This window comes from Hypanus sabinus, chromosome 5 (assembly GCF_030144855.1).
Source record: "Hypanus sabinus isolate sHypSab1 chromosome 5, sHypSab1.hap1, whole genome shotgun sequence".
NCBI lineage: Eukaryota > Metazoa > Chordata > Chondrichthyes > Myliobatiformes > Dasyatidae > Hypanus > Hypanus sabinus.
In genome coordinates, this window is record NC_082710.1 from 164,456,289 (window position 1) to 164,473,342 (window position 17,054).

A 17,054-nucleotide genomic window follows, 5' to 3' on the forward strand; every position below is an offset into this window, starting at 1 on the left:
TTAAATTTAGAAAAGATCCGCTGCTCAGTCTTAAATTTGAAATGATCTTTTTATGATATCTGGGGACCTTTCCTAAATTACTTTTCCAATTTATAAAGTTTAACAGTGCACAGACATTTATGTATATTTTTATCTTCTCTTCTTGAGCAAATATGTTTTTTATTCTAATTATCCATTATCATGCATCAGCTTTTTTCTTTGGTAGTTGGTAGGGGGTTGATTTTTTTTATATAAAAAATTTCTTTTATGATGTATGACCTATCTTTAAATTTTTGATTACAGAGTGGTATACCTTTATGTGTTATGCTATAACATTTTGATCAATTTTATTACAATATATGAATGTACACAAGTTATGTTGAGATGTATCTATGTGTTGCACTCTGTAAATCTTGTTTTTTCTTCTGAATAAAAATATTGTAAAAAGAAAAAAAAGCTTTTTCAATATGTAAAAAAATAAAAGAGAGCTGAGAATGGATATAGGACCACTAGAAAATAAGGCAGGAGAAATAATAACGTGGAGCAAGGAGATGGCAGATGAACTAAATGCGTATTTTGCATCAGCCTTCACTATAGAAGACACTAGCAGTGTGCCAGATGTTGTAGTGAGTGAAGGAAGAGAAGTGGGTGCAGTTATTGTTACAAGGGAGAAGGTGCTCAAAAAGTTGAAAGACCTTTGAGTACATAAATCATCTGAGCCAGATCAACTGCACCCAAGGGTTCTGAAAGGGGTGGCAGTAGAGGTTGTAGAGGCAATGGTGATGACCTTTCAAAATTCATTGGACTTTGGTATAGTGGCAGATAACTGGAAAATTGCAAATGTCACTCCACTCTTTAAGACAGGAGGAAGGCAGCAGAAGGGAAATTATAGACCAGTTAGCCTGACCTCAGTGGTCGGAAGATGTTAGAGTCAAGTAAGGATAAGGTGATCGAGTACTTGGTGACACAGGACAAGACAGTACAAAGTCAGTATGGTTTCCTTCTGGGAAAATCTTGCCAGATCAATGTGTTGGAATTCTTTGAGGAGATTACAAGTAGGATAGAGAAAGGGGATGCAATGGAAGTTGTATATTTGGACAAAAGCCCATGCTATTACAGGAAGGTTACTAACATGGTTAGAGCATTGGCTGATCGGAAGGAGGCAGTGAGGGGAATAAAAGAAACCTTTTCTGGTTGGCTGCCAGTGACTAGTGGTGTTCCGCAGGGTTTGGTGTTGGGATCACTTCTTTTTATGCTGTATATACAGTAAATGATTTAGATGATGGAATAGATGGTCTTATTGCCAAGTTTTTCGGTGGATACGAAGATTGGTGGAGGGGCCGATAGCATTGAGGAAACGGGTAGGATGCACAAGGACTTAGAAATAATAGAATAGGTAAGAAAGTGGCAAATGAAATATAATGTTGGAAAATGCATGGTTATGCACTTTGGTGGTAGAAATAAATGTGCAGACTATTTTCTGAATAGAGAGAAAATCCAAAAATCTGAGATGCAAAGGGACTTGGGAGTCCTGATGTCAAACACCCTGCAGGTTAACTTGCAGGTTGAGTCTGCGGTGAGGAAGGCAAATGCAATGTTAGCATTCATTTCAAGAGGTCTAGAATACAAGAGCAGGGTCGTGATGCTGAAGCTTTATGAGGCACTGGTGAGTATTGTGGACGGTTTTGGGCTCCTCATCTTAGAAGAGGTGTGCTGGCATTGGAGAGGGTCCAGAAGAGGTTCACAAGGATGATTCCAGGAATGAAAGGGTTACATACGAAACACGTTTGATTGCTCTGGATCTGTACTCACTGGAATTTAGAAGGATGGGGGAGTGGGATCTTATTGAAACTTTTTGAATGTTGAAAGGCCTAGACAAAGAAGATGTGGAAATAATGTTTCCCATGGTGAGAGAGTCTAGGACAAGAGGACACAGCCTAAGGATAGAGTGGCATCCATTCAAAACAGGGATGCAGAGAAATTTCTTTAGTCAAAGGGTGGTGAATTTGTGGAATATGTTGCCACTTGCAGCTGTGGAGGCCAGGTCATTGGGTGTATTTAAGGCAGAGATTGATAGGTTCTTGATTGGACATGGCATCAAAGGTTACGGGGTGAAGGCTGGGAAATGGGGTTGAGGATGAGAGAAAAAAAAGTTTGACGGATGATTGAATGGTGGAGCAGACTTGATGGGCCAAATGGTCTAATTCTGCTCCTAGGTCTTATAGCTTTATGGTCTAATATTGGACAGGATGATGAAGAGCCCATTTAATTATATCACCAATGATGGATATCTGAATTTCTATTTCCTCCTTCTTTGTCTCCTAACCCGCAATGTTCGGCTTTATATTTTTCATCTAACAAAAATCTGGCAATGTCCCAAAGAATAGAATTGTATTATTCTATTTCAAAACTAAACTTTATTCTTGGTAAGGATATATATGCAAAGTAAGAAATTTTCATGGTCCCGGCTGAGCATCGCCAGGCATCCAAGGGTCAATGGTCCAGTTCCCCTGAGTATGGTTAGCTGCCACTGTCCCTTTGAGACTCAGACCACCAATTATTGCCTGCAACATTCCTCCACAAAAAGTCTGTACTTAAAGGTCCCGTGCTGAGCACTCAGTGCTCAATCTTAGGAGTTTGATTTCTAGTATCATTGTATGTTATTTTGCCTTTGGATTTAGTTTTCGTTGTCTTGTTATTTTTTGAGACTGAGTGTGAGTTAGTTCTAGGCCTTTCTCTGCACTTGGGTTCACCACCATATATAGCTCTCTCGAAAACCTTTACATTCCTGATTGGTTCATTCAGTAGTATAAGCTTAAGATAAACCACACACATAGTGCCATTGTCCCTCATAAAGCTCCCTGAGGTGATTTCCCTTTCATGGTCAAGGGGTTTTGTCATGTACAGCAACTCAGCCCATCCATGTGTGCTAGCAGAAGGAGTCTGGACAGCCTTGTCTGAATGGAGCTTCCAGCAGCCCGAACTGTGCCAGTCAACTGCATTTCCATATGGACATCTCACTGGGCTGGAAGACCAAAGTACGTCTTTCACAGAGCTGATCACCTACTGACACCTAACGTCTGTCTCGGTGTGTGGCCCTGTTACGAACGGTAACAATTTAGAAATGAACCAGCAGCAATAGAGTTCACACTTGGAGTCTGGTTTTGATGTTAAAACCACTATCTTTATTAGTATCTACTGATAATATAGCAACTTAACCAGGATAAACAAAAGATAACAGTGTTATGTGTGTGTGTAAATATAACTCCCAAACTATCGAGCCTGGGGGAACAAGGCTTAGAGTCTTGAGATGGTAAAGTAGGAAAGTTCAGTCATCCACGGAATAAATGATGGGAGAGAGATATTTGTAATCCAAGGTAAAACGTAGAGAGAAGGCAATTATGTTGAATTCCACAAGTTCCGTGATGGTAATTAATAAATATCAGTGGTGGAAGATCCTCCGTCAAGCCGTTCCAAATCCACACATGAACTACCACCAGACTGATCTGTCACAGGGATGCCGTCTTCAAGGGGTCACCACATCACACACCCAGGCAAGGGTTAACTTCGAGTGCTCCCACAGGACATTCCTAAATCCACTCCTTTGGATTATACGAAGTGACAGCCACACATCCGATGTGACCGGATCGATGATCAACCCACCTTTGTGGGTATAGCAGGGTTCCAAATTCCCAGCTTCGACAGGCTGGAGCTGCTACCTTCTCCCGGTTCGCTCCTCTCTCTTTCTTCTTCCGACTTCTGACTGTGACCGGCTGTGTCCTTGTTTTAAAGGTAAGCAAGCTGCGAGTCAGTCAGTGAACAACATCATAGTCCTGCCTCACTGAAGTGCTCTTTTAAAGTGACAGTCCACAGTAAATGAAACCTGTGGGTTCAGGACAGAAGGAGCAGAAAGAACCTGAGCATTGTCTGTATGGAGCTCTATGGCTGCTGGTTCCAGAATGTCTCCCTGCAGCCTGAACTGTGCCAGTCAGCAGCATTTCCATATGGACATCTCACTGCCAAAGTACGTCTTTCACAGAGCTGATCACCTGCTGACACCTAACGTCTGTCTCGGTGTGTGGCCCTGAGAACAGCCTGTAGATCTGAGGCCTCTCTTATACAGCTGTTGGGGATGAACCCAGACCCCTGCATCTGCCTCCACTCCCTCTTAGCAAATCCACATTCTGTAAAGAGGTGGATGACCTTCCCCATCACAGCCGTCCCAAGGGCAGTGTACACGTGTCGTCTGTAGAGGAAAGCACCGACTCTGAGGGCCCCTTTCACTCGAAGCCAAATGAGTCTTGGTGCTTGTTGGTCAGATCTGGTGATGGGATGTTCTGCTCGATGGTTTGGATTGCTTGCTCAGGAAACAAACCCATGGACGACTGTGTCCCTGTCCCACAGTATCTGCAGTACCTTGCTGACCACGGACTAATGGACTTCTGTTCAAAGACGTTTTACTTGGAAGCACTCTTCCAAAAAGGCCTGCTACTGCGGCAGCACCCGGCTGACTAGGACATGCTCGGCAACGGGGCCAGGCTTCTCTTCTGCAATCCCAGGGTCAGGTGGAACATCAACATGTTGTGAGACTTGGTGCCTTGGGCCTCGTTGCTCATGGTAAGATGGTGATGTGCTTGGATGCAGTTGCCTCTCCGGGGCCAAACAAAGGTGTTCTACTTTCTTAAAACATTTTTTTCTGATCACAGCATTTAGAACTTCATGGTCTGCAGGTCGACTCCATCAGTGATAAGAGAAGAGCTGGAGTGACTGCACTTGGTGCAGACCGTGCTGTTGCCAGCTCCGGAGAAGCACCAGAATTGGTGTGCAGTCTAACAGCGAGTGATCGGCCTGGATGTCTTCTTTGTGATTGCAAGACAATATCGGGCATTAGTTAGGAAACATACTGCAAGTCCAGGTCACTGGTGTATTTGTGAAACTGACAGGGGGAGCAGCACGGCCTCCATTGTAGCAAGGACCAGAACTCATGCCGCGGACCTGCCGGAGGCAGTATGGTGTGCTGTCCGTGCAGGGTCGGGGGCTGGCCCAACCCCTGACTGGTGCTGCCCTCCAGTATTCACTCAGTGGAAAACAACCTGGGTTCTGTGCGTCTACATGCAAATGCTCGACTGCAGGCTTCTGAGAACTGCTTGTTCTCGCCAACAACACCCATGCACAATTTGCATGACATGTCACTCAGGGACTTGGACTATATATTTGTGCATCTGCATGTTTACTGCTATATCGTATGTATTAATTGAGATATGGCCCTTGTGGCTAAAGGGATCGGGGGTATGGAGAGAAAGCAGGTACAGGGTTCTGAGTTGGATGATCAGCCATGATCATACTGAATGGCGGTGCAGGCTCGAACGGCCGAATGGCCTACTCCTGCACCTATTTTCTATGTTTCAATGTATTAAATATGCCCTGTGCTGTATATGACTGCGTTTTGCACGTTGGCCCTGGAGAAATGCTGTTTCATTTGGCTGTATTCCGGGGTGTTCAGTAAACGGTTGAATGATAATTAAACTTGAACTTCATTCACAAAAAAATTAATGGAATCAACTTAAATTAACAAGATGATAAATTGTTTAACAGTTCATTTATTTCAAGAGAAAAAGAATTCAAAATAAATTTCTAGATTTTGGTTCATTTTCACTGTGGAATTTCTATCCCTCTGATATTTATCCAACATGATAAGTGGATAAGAGCCTGGATCGGTTCACGGAGCTTAGAAAAATAGAGGGCTATAGGTAACCCTAGGTAATTTCTAAGGTAAGGACATATTCGGCACAGCTTTGTGGGCCAAAGAACCTGTACCGTGCTGTAGGTTTTCTATGTACTCTGTTCCATATTCGAACACCACTAAAGCAAGAGGATTTTTCATTTCCCATGGTAAAGAGGGCCAGCCAGTCCCTCTCACCCTCACACTTCCCTGACTGGCTGAGCTTGGTTTTCACCATGCACAACTTCCCATTTAATTCTACTCACTTCTTCTAAATCGAGGGTTCCCAACCTGGGGTCCAAGGACCCCTCAGTTAATGAGAGGGGTCCAAGACACAAAAACAGATTGGGCACCCCTATGCCTATGCTAAATCAAAGTAATGGCTATGAAAACCCATATGGATCCAAGTTGTTTGGGGAATAATGACTTTCATTTGCCAGTCAGACACCATGGTGAGCAGGCCTGCTGGTGATCTGAGCTGAGGCGGTGGTTGTTTGCCAGCTTTGATAAGGCCGTAGGCTTTCTGGACTGGTGGAGTTCTAACATATAGTTCTAATTATTTATATATCATTATCTATTCATTTAATATACTTATTTTCATAACGATTCTCTTTTAACATCGTGATAATGACCTTATCATTTTATCACTGTTTACCTTTCTCTGTGGAGAAGCTTCATTTGGGCCCTTTTGATTTGCCAACTCCTAGTGTCTCCTGGTTGAACTCATCTTTTGATGGAGATGCCAAGTGTGTACATTTGCACACAGCAATTATTTCATCTGAACAAACTGCTACTGAGTTTTTGCAGAGAGCTAGTTCTTTCTGTGCCCCTGGCCCTTTGCTTTAGTTACCCTTTGGAAGGCATTGGTCATGGCTGATACCAGCAGGGCAGGAAATGTGTTTGTGGTTTCTCTCTCTCTAAGCACCTCTCTGTTCTGGAATGCTCTTCTGGTTTCAAAACAACGGAAACATTTGTCGGTGCTTCAAGTGTATTCTTACTGAAAAATATCGGTTTGGTAAACACACTGATTAACTTTGACAGAACCAACCTTTTCTTTCAGAGACTGAGGCATTCAGTCATTTCTACACACATACATTGAATAGGACTTTTTCCCAGGGCAAATATGGCTAATTAGAGGGGGCAGAATTTTAAGATGTGTCAAGGGAAGTATAGCGTGAGTGTCGGAGATAGATTTTTTACTCAGAGAGTGGTAGGTGCACGGAACAGGGGTGGTGGTAGAGGCAGATACATCAGGGGCGTTTAAGAGAAGAGAGAAAATGGATGTCCATGGGGGAGGAAAGTGTTAGATTGATCTTCGAGTAGGTTAAAAGGTCAGCACAACATTGGGGGCTTAAAGCCCTTCACTGTGCTGTCATGTTCTATGTTCTATGACGTACTGTATAAAGGAAGCTGGCTTAAAAACTAAAAGGTCCTTGGTAGAAATTTAAAGTAGTGGAGAGAGATGGAGAATGAGAGAGATTCAGGGAGGAAATTCTCAGACTTTAGAATCATAACCACAAAAGATGCTTTTGCTACCAATGATGACATGAAGACAGTGAAGCCCACTTGAGTTATTTATGCACTTTATCTTCCAGCCTGAAAAGGGAGTTATTGCAAGTTAACCATTCACTAAGACCTTGCTTATATAGCTTATATAAGCTATAAGACCTTGCTTATATAAGCTTATATAACCTTGCTTATATGGACAAAGCTTAATAGCCTAATTCACAGTTCCGGCAAGTATTCAACAACAAGCAGACTGCTGGGCACTCTGCCAAACAGGAAAGTTTGTAACTCTGACAAACGAAGTTCTGTGAGACATGAACCACTTGCTGCTCTATTATTAGTGTGGAGACATGGCATGTACATTGTCTATTTTCATGTGGAAAATCCCCACAAAATCCATTTTGTATGTGCACTCAGTGGCCACTTTAATACGTACCTCCTTCACCTCATAAAGTGGCCACAGAGTGTGTGTTTGTGGTTTTCTGCTGCTGTTTCCCAGCCACTTCAAGGTTCGACATGTTATGCATTCACAGTTGCTGTTCTGCACAGAACTGATTATTTGAGTTACAGTCGCCTTCCTGTCTGCTTGAACAAGTCTGGATATTCTCTTCTGACCTCTCTCATTAAACAACATTGTTTTGCCCACAGAACTGGCACTCACTGGAAGTTTTTTTTGTTTTTCGTACCATTCTCTGCCAAATCTAGAGACTGCTGTGCATGAAAATCCCAGGAGATCTGCAGTTTCTGAGATACTCACACCACCCTGTCTGGCACCAACAATCAATCCACGGTCCAAGTCATTTGGATCAGATTTCTTCCGTACTCTGATGTTTGGTGTGAACTCAAAATGAATCTCTTGACCATGTCTGCATGTTTCTATGCATTGAGTTGCTGTCACATGATTGGCTGATTAGATATTTGCATTGACGAGAAGGTGTACAGGCATACCCTATAAAATGCAAGATTCTTCAGCACGCGTATTTGTCAACATGAAGTGGAGAGTGAGATTATAAATCTGGCAGGAGCAAAAGACATTGGAAATGGTGAGGATGCGGTGTCGTGGGAGGGGTGTGGGACAGGTGACAGAGAAGGAATGGTAGGAGTTGGGGAAGATTGACATCCGTGCAGACACACCCAGCCCTGAGACTCCAGGCAAGGTCATTTGATTCCAGACAATTGATCACAGAATGTCTCTCTGGTGCTTCCTGCTCCCTCCCCTCTCCTTTCCCCTTTTTCCCAACCAGGATTCCCCTCTCCCTGCCCTCTTCCCACTCTCAGTCCACAATAGAGACCCAGATCAGATTCAGGTTTATCATCACTCACCTTTATTGTGATTTTTGTTTGTGCCAGCAGAACAAACCCACACTGTCCATTTGTTCCTTTGTGACCAATAATCCTACTAACCATACATCTTTGGAATGTGTGAGGAATTGACCACGAGGAATCCCTCGTGGTTACAGGGAATATGTACCCTGTGACCTCCTTTCAGGCAGCAGCAGGAATACGGCCATAATACCCTAAGATATTGGAGTAGAATTAGGCCTTTCGGCTCATCAAGTCTGCTCTGCCATTTCATGGCTGATCAATTTTTCCTCTCAGCCCCAATCTCCTGCCTTCATTCTATACCCCTTCATCCCGGACCAATCAAGCATCTGCCAAACCCTGCCTTAATATACATAAAGATTTGACCTCCACAGCTGCCTGTGGCAACAAATTCGACAGAGTCACCACTTCCGACTAAGAAATTCCTCCTTATCTCTATTCTAAAAGGACGTCCCTCTGGTCCTAGACTCTCCCACTGTAAGAAACATCTTCACATCCACTCGATTGAGGACTTTCAACATTCCATAGATCTAATATCAGGTCACCCCCTCATTCCTCTGAATTCTAGTGAATACAGGCCCACAGCCATCAAACACTCTTCATATGACAAGCCATTTAATCCTAGAATCATTTTCATGAACCTCCTTTGAACCCTCTCCAGTGTCAGCACATCTTTTCTTAGATAAGGGGCCCAAACTTGCTCACAATACTTCAACTGAGGCCTAACCAGTGTTTCAACATTATATCGTTGATTTTATATTCTAGCCCTCTTAAACAGAAGGCTAACATCGCATTTGCCTTCCTCCCCACCTTCAAATTAACCTTTAGGGAACCCTGGACAAAGATAAGCAAGTCCTCTTAGGATTTTCAAATTTTCTCTCCAGTTAGAAAATTGTCTGCCCTTTTATTTCTTCTAACAAAGTGCATGACCGTACATTTCCTGACTCTGTATTCTTTCTGCTATTTCTTTTCCCATTTTTCTAATCTTTCCAAGTCCTTCTGTGGACTCTCTACTTCCTCAAAACTGCCTGCTCCTCCACCTTCGCTTTGCCTGCAAGCTTTGCTGCAAAGCTATCAATTCGATCTTCCAAATCATTGACATATAACATAAAAAGAAAGACAGACCCCTGTGGAACACCACTAGTCACCGGCAGCCGACTAGAGAAGGTCCAATGGTTCAATTTAATGTCAGTGAATGTACACAGTGTGGAAACCCGAAATCCTTATGCTTCACAGACATCACGAAACAGAAAAAAAATCCCAAAGAATGAATGACAGAAGTCCATTAGAACCCCAGTGTCCCTCCCTCACCCACGCTCATGCAGCAAAAAAAGCAACAATCTTCACCCCTCCCCCTCTGCCTTCCCCCACTCATTCCAGCAGAAACCACCCACCTCCCTCCCAGCACCCACTGGGCAATAGCGAGCTCCCAGAAAACATGATCAATAGACCATCAAAAACTACGGCCCATCCCAACACCTCATCATCTCAACAAGCTCTCGGTATCGCTAATGAAGGAGGGAGAGATATTGTCCCGCCACAGTGAGAGGGGAGGCTAACAGCTTGCTGCTCCACTCTGCAGCATTGCTTATTTTGAGTCCCCCCCCCCCGACTTGAGAACCATCGGGCTCTCTCTCACCATTGAGAGAAAGAGAGAGAGACCGATCACCGGTGCAGAGGCCTCCGACCAATTATCCCGATGTTCTGATCTGCCGCGATGCTTCAGTTAGAGAGGAACCGAAGGTGCATGTCTTCCAAGCCGCTCCTGGAGGTACTGAAGTGCAGGCCGCTTGGCGAGTTCCGAAGGGCGCGAACCCACCATTGGTGAAGAATGCAGCTGGACTCCGACAGGACCCAAGCCAGTTTGAAAATTAAAAAAACAGACATGAGGAGAGGAGATATAAACTGTTTCACAGATGAACTTGAAAAGGTTACCCAGGTCTACAAAAACCTCTGGCACCATCTTTAGATCCTCCCTTCATTCCCACTCTTTGCCTCTTGCCAATCAGCCACTGCTTTATCCATGCTAGTGTCTTCCCTGTAATACTGTGGACTCTTAACTTCTTAAGCAGCTTCAGGTGTGTCACCTTGTCAAAGTCTTCTGAACATCCAAATACACAACATCCACTAATTCTTCATTGTCTATCCTGCTTGTTACTTCTCCAAAGAATTCCACCAGCTTCGGCATGATTTGGCCTGAATGAGGAAACCCTGCTGACTATATCCTTTTTATTACTTGCTTCCAAGTACCCCAAAATCACATCCTTAGTAGTCAACTCTAACCCTATGGATTATGATCAGAGATTAAGGGAGCTAGGGCTTTACTCTCTGGAGAGAAGGAGGATGAGAGGAGACATGATAGAGGTGTACAAGATATTAAGAGGAATAGACAGAGTGGACAGCCAGCGCCTCATCCCCAGGGCACCACTGCTCAGTACAAGAGGACATGGCTTTAAGGTAAGGGGAGGGAAGTTCAAGGGGGATATTAGAGGAAGGTTTTTTACTTAGAGAGTGGTTGGTGCATGGAATGCACTGCCTGAGTCAGTGGTGGAGGCAGACACAATAGTGAAATTTAAGAGACTACTAGACAGGTATATGGAGGAATTTAAGGTGGGGCTTTATATGGGAGGCAGGGTTTGAGGGTCGGCACAACATTGTGGGCCGAAGGGCCTGTAATGTGCTGTACTGTTCTATGTTCTATGTTCTTCCCAACCACTGAGGTCAGACTAACTGGCCTATAGTTGCATTTCTCCTGCTTCTCTCCCTTCTTGAACATTTGCAATTTTCTGGTCTTCCAGAACTATCCCAGAATCTAGTGATTCTTGAAAGATCATTACTAATGCCTCCACAATCTCTTCAGCCCTGGGCTGTACACTATCTGGTCCAGGTGACTTATCCACTTTCAGAACTTTCAGTTTCCCAACAACCTTCTCCCTAGTTGTTGCAACTTCACACACTTCTGACCCCTGAACCTCCAGCTTACTGACAGTTCCTCTGATAGTGAAGGATGATGCAAAATAATTATTCTGTTCATCCACCATTTCTTTGTCCTCCATTAATACCTCTCCAGCATCATTCAGATATCCCCTCTTGCCTCTCTGTTTCACTTTATGTATCTGAAGGAACTTTTGGTATCCTTTTTAACATTATTGGCTGGCTTGCTTTCATATTCCATCTTTTCATTCTTAATGACTTTTTTAGTTGCCTTCTGTTGGTTTTTAAATCTTCCCACTTCTCACCCTTCACACTAATTTTGCTCTATTCTCTGCCCTCTCTTTGGCCTTTATGTCGGCTTTGACTGCTCTTGTCATCCTGCCTTTTGAATGCTTCTTCCTTTTGGGATGTATATGTCCTGTGCCTTCCAAATTGCTCCCAGAAATTCCAACCATTGCTGCCTGTCGTCATTCCTGCCAATCTGCTTTTCTAATCAATTCTGGCCAACTTTACTCCACTGTGATACTGATACATATCACTTTAGCTTCTCCTTCTCAAATTTCAGGGTGAATTTGATCATATGATGATCACAATCCCCTGATGGTTCTTCTACCTGTACCTTAAGCTCTGATCAATTCTGGTTCTTTGCACAGCACCCAATCCAGAGTAGCTGATTCCCTAGTGGGCTCAACCCTGAGAATGTAGACATTCTAGAAATTCCCCCTCTTAGAATCCAGCACAATCCTGAGTTTTCTATCTGCATTTTCTATCTCCCTTTGTAATTTGTAGACCACATACTTACTACTCTTAGACACCCATCAAGGTCTTTTTACCCTTGCAGTTTCTTAGCTCTACCCACAATGATTCAACGCCTTCTGATCATATGTCACCTCTTTGTAATAATTTGGTTTCATGTTTTACCAACAGACCCATAACTACCCCTCTACCTACCTAGCTGTGCTTTCGATACAACGTGTACCCTTGGATATTAAGCTCCCAGCTATAATCTTCTTTCAGTCATGATTCAATGATGTCCACAACGTCATACATGCCAAACTGCAACTGTGCTACAGGATCCTCTACCTCATTCCACATAACTTCAGACCTGTATTCATCCTTTTCAATTTGGTCTGGAACTCACCTGTTGGCTGCAATTTTGCCCGATCATCAGCCTCTCCTTGTTAGGAGTCTCACCATGTGCTGCCTCTGTTTGTAAACCAACTACGTCATCCTCAGCTCTATCATACCAGTTTCCATCCCTCCACCAAATTAGTTTAAACCCTCCAGAACAACTCTAGCAAACCTATCAAACCCCAGTCGGTGATTGCTGAAAAGTAATTGCGCTGATGACTACATAACCACTCTGCTGGTGTGGCCAGTCTACAGATATCCTTCCTCTACCATTTACCAGTACATTATCCTTTCCTGTCAGTCACCTTATGTGCAGACACTCCTGCATCTAGAATCACTTTATGTACATATGTATATGTTATATGGGTCTATACATATAATCAGAATCAGGATCACCAGCATGTCGTGAAATTTGTTAACTTAGCAATGCAGTACAATGCAACATGAAATTATATAAAAATATAAATAAGTCAATTACAATAAGTATGTATATGTATACTGAATAGTTAAATTAAAAATAGTGCAAAAACAGGAGTAATAAAAAATTCCTCCGGCGATGTCTTCCCATAGTCCACCAAACTGTTTATTTCACTTCTTGTACATCTTCCTTTTATCTTAAATGTGTTTCTGGAACTGTTAGATTGGCGATTTACAGTTTCGCGATTGAGTTATCTTGCGCTCTGCTGTTTCCCAGTAGACAAGTGTGTCCGGCCTCATGGTGAAACTCAGAGACGGGTGTGAGTCCATGATCAACTCCATTTCACCAATTAAAGCATCCGTTAATTGGCAATTAAAGTGTCGAGAAAATTGAAACATGAAGGTGATCAAGTGCTCAGAGCCGACTATCTGCCTCTTGCGGCTGCCGGTTAGGATGTCTGTGTATGTCTGCCTATCACTCGTTGCTGACGGATTAGGTGTCTGTGTGTGATGACCCATCTCCTTCGCTGCTCTACCTCTGCCTCTGTGTTTGAGTTGTCTCCCTCTTCCTCGAGGGTGTCGGAGGAATGTTACCGAAGTTCTGTGAGTCATGGATTGAACTTTGGTTTTATGTCAGAATCAGAATCAGAATTAGAATCAGGTTTAATATCACCGGCATATGTCGTGAAATTTGTTAGCTTAGCGGCAGCAGTACTAATCATAACAGCAGTACTAATGCATAATAATATAGAATCAATCACTCTATCTACAAGTATAGTAAGCATGTATATTAATTAGTTAACTTAAAACTAGTTCAAATACAGAAGTTTAAAAAGGTAGTGTTCATGGGTTCAATGTCCATTTAGAAATTGGATGGCAGAGGGGGAAGAAGTTGTTCCTGCATCGCTGAGCGTGTGACTTCAGCCTCCTGTACCTCCTCCCTGATGGTAGCAATGAAAAGAGGGCATGTTCTGGGTGATGGAGTCCTTAAAAATGGACACTGCATTATGGATTATATTTATTTTATATATAAAAAATCCTTTGTATATTTATATAACCTTATGTATTATATTTATTGTGTTTTATTGTTATTATTCTGTATTTTATATTATTGTGTTTTGTTGTGCTGATTCAATCTGGAGTAACAATTGTTTCATTCTCTTTTACACCTGTGCAAAGGAAATGACATTAACCAGTTTTGAGTCTTGAATCTTGAATCTCTCATGGTCAACTCCCAGCTGTATAGGCATCAAACCCTCTTGTGTTTGTCACCAGTTCAGTGTATTCGAAATCTTCCATCTCTGAGTCATAGTCACAAATCACTACAACACAGAAACAGACCCTTCAATCCATCTAGTCCGTGCCAAACTATTATCCTGACTAGAGCTACGACACTTTCAAAAAGCTTTACTTAATGTTCCATCTTTCCGACAAAGGTGAACAGCCCTCTATACCTCACTGTTAAGCAAGCCCTCAGCCTTTAGGTTTTGAGTTAAAAGACCTGTTAATCAGCACAAGTGGTAGTTTGGTAGGACTGGGCAAGAATAACATCTCTTCTGATCAGTATCAAGTTTTCAACGAATGTTCTGAAAGGGCCAGATGGAAAACCCAAGGCCCAAAGGAAAAAAAATGTGAAGTGACACACTTCAGAAAGTCAAATTGAAGGCAGAGTACAAGGTTAATGACATGATTCTTAGTAAAGTGTGTAGTGGCAGTTATTAGTGTTATTCCTATGGGACTCCATTAACCATTCCCACATGGGAGGAGTTCACATACTGCACAGGCAGAGTTATCAAGGCTGTCCACTCTACTTATGCCTGTTAGTTTTTACACCTCTATTAAGTCACCTCCCATCCCCTTCACCCTGAAGAGAAAAGCCCTGGTTCACTCGACCTTTCCTCATACGACATGCCCTCTAATCCGGGCAGCATCCTCATACATCTCCTCTTCACACTCCCCAAAGCTTCCACATCTGCAACATTACCTCATGGGTTTTGAATTCAATCCCCAGGATAATGGAAAACAACACACCATACACCTTCTCATCCACCCAGGCAACTTTGAGGGATCTGCAGACAGACACCCCAGGAGCCCTCTGTTGTACAGTATTCATTTTTGAGCAACAGTGCAGAGCACACCAAGATGCCAGCATGCAGGATCCGCAACTGAACTCAGCTCAAACCGTGTCAAGTACGCGGCTGACACACCAGTTGTTGGCCTTATCAAAAACAGTGACAAGATGGAGTATAGAGAGGGGGAGGAGCGGCTGGTGGATTGGTGTGAGAGGAACGTGGACAAGAGCGAGGAAATCATGGACAAACCATGCCCCTCTGTGAATAGTCTCTGCTGCAGAGCAATTTAAGTTCCCGGGAGCTCACGTCACGGATGACCTCACCTGCCGGAGCAAGAAGGCACAGCAGCACCTCCACATTGAGGCAAGCAAGGCTCCCACCCCACCTCCCTACCTTAACTGTCTTTCACAGGAGCACCATTGAGAGCGTCCTGACAAGTTGCATCTCCGTCTGGTATGGCAGCAGCAGAGCATCGGACCAGAAACCCCACAAAGGGCCGGGAGAAGAGCTGAGAGGCCTCCCGGCCATCGATAGGGGACATTTATCACGAGCGCCGCCATGGTATTTTACAGAATCCACCAGTCGATGCAGCGTTCCTCTTTGACTTTCCTCCATCAGACAGCAGACTACGATGCACAAAAGCAAGAATGGTCAGGATAAGAAACAACTTCTTCTCCCGGGCCATTAGGCTTCTGAACTCCCAGCCACAATGTATTCCAAATGTTGCTGGTTAATCTGCACTGCGAGCTCTCGGCCACAATGTATTCCAAGTGTTGCTGGTTAATCTGCTCTGCGAGCTCCCGGCCACAATGTATTCCAAGTGTTGCTGGTTAATCTGCTCTGCGAGCTCCCGGCCACAATGTATTCCAAGTGTTGCTGGTTAATCTGCTCTGCGAGCTCCCGGCCACAATGTATTCCAAGTGTTGCTGGTTAATCTGCTCTGGGAACTCCCAGCCACAATGTATTCCAAGTGTTGCTGGTTAATCTGCTCTGCGAGCTCCCGGCCACAATGTATTCCAAGTGTTGCTGGTTAATCTGCTCTGCGAGCTCCCAGCCACAATGTATTCCAAGTGTTGCTGGTTAATCTGCTCTGCGAGCTCCCGGCCACAATGTATTCCAAGTGTTGCTGGTTAATCTGCTCTGCGAGCTCCCGGCCGCAATGTATTCCAAGTGTTGCTGGTTAATCTGCTCTGTGAACTCCCGGCCAAAATGTATTCCAAGTGTTGCTGGTTAATCTGCTCTGTGAACTCCCAGCCGCAATGTATTTCAAGTGTTGCTGGTTAACCTGCTCTGTACTTCACCGTATTAAATATTAATGCACTTTAGTTTGTTATTTATGTGTGATTCACCTGTAGATTTTATCCTCTCCTTCATAAGTTATCGTGTGTCCTGTACTTTACACCCTGGTTTGGAGAAACATTGTCTCGTTTCTGTATACATGACATGCATGTTTGTAGTTAAATGACAAACTTCACTGGACACTTGACAGATGGATGGAGCTCTGGGTGGAAAGGATGGGTTCGATTGATCTTGGAGGAGGTTTAAATGTTAGCCAGGAAAGGCCTTTACTGTGCTGCACTGTTCCATGTTGTACGTTAACTCATTGGGAAATGGACAGTCATTGTCTGGGTTGAGATTTATCGTCACCTGGACTACCAGCTTCTTGTGTCTGCAAAGTCCAGTTTGACAGCTCTGCTGTGAAACTGCCACTGGCATGCTCGATGCTCTGCAGTCATTTCCAACCTACCAGATGCCAGGAGCTGCATGAGGAATGTGCGTGTGATATTCGGGACCAGAATCTGAATATCACTCGCATGCTGTATGTCGTGAAATCTGTTGCTATGCAGCAGCAGTACACTGCAATTCATTATAATAAAAACTGTAAGTTACAGTAAGGAATATATATTTTTCAAAAGTTAGTTGAATAAACACATTAGTTTAATAAGCCATCCATGAGAATTGTTGAAATT

General features: G+C 43.6%; 1 protein-coding gene across 2 annotated transcripts in view; it reads right to left on the reverse strand.

Moving 5' to 3' along the window:
- Positions 1-16,423, reverse strand: part of LOC132394534 (uncharacterized) — a 40,338-nt gene extending 23,915 nt beyond the window's left edge. The window contains exons 1-2 of one of the 2 annotated variants that reach the window (XM_059970816.1): positions 15,478-16,423; positions 10,170-10,367 (exon numbers count right to left, since the gene is read on the reverse strand). The gene's annotated coding sequence lies outside the window, so the exon portion shown is untranslated. The remainder of the gene's footprint in view (positions 1-10,169; positions 10,368-15,477) is intronic. The other variant, XM_059970817.1, reaches the window with a different exon arrangement.
- Between the last annotated feature and the right edge of the window lie 631 nt (positions 16,424-17,054).